Raw genomic sequence first — 585 nt, forward strand, 5'->3', positions numbered from 1 at the left:
TTACGGTCCGTAGATGACCTCCGTGGATGCCTTTTTCTGCATTTCCTTCAGCTATCTCTAAACTTCCGCACCTGAACACCTTTCCTGCAAAACATGATAAAACACATAAAAACCAATATAAAAAGGCCCTAGACACACACAACTTGTAAGTGAAATGTATTAGAAATACCGTAAACTCACGGTATATCAATGCTCAGTACCATTCAAGTACTGACGTATACGTGCGCTACATCTTCTCATGATGTAGGTTCAGGTTCTCAGCATCCAGATCACGCTTAGATCGATTCCCGATCTTCAGTTCAGCATCAATAGTGGTGAGTCCTCATTCTTCGAGGACTAGTGACATGTTTATCTTTATCGCTTTTAGCTTTAGATTCAATTTTTTCTAGATCTAGTTGGGGCATGTCCCAACATTTCTAGTCAGTTTAGAGGCTTATTTCAGACATAGATAGATTCAGCTTAGTATTGGGTTAATATCTTTCTTGTATTAAACTCATCATTTTTTCATATATCTTAGTTATAGTATATGGGTATTCCCCATCCTTTTCATTTTATTTATGATTTACCTTCCACATCAGTTTATTA

The sequence above is a fragment of the Solanum tuberosum genome, unplaced genomic scaffold (assembly GCF_000226075.1).
Source record: "Solanum tuberosum cultivar DM 1-3 516 R44 unplaced genomic scaffold, SolTub_3.0 scf00027, whole genome shotgun sequence".
In the NCBI taxonomy this organism is placed as follows: domain Eukaryota; kingdom Viridiplantae; phylum Streptophyta; class Magnoliopsida; order Solanales; family Solanaceae; genus Solanum; species Solanum tuberosum.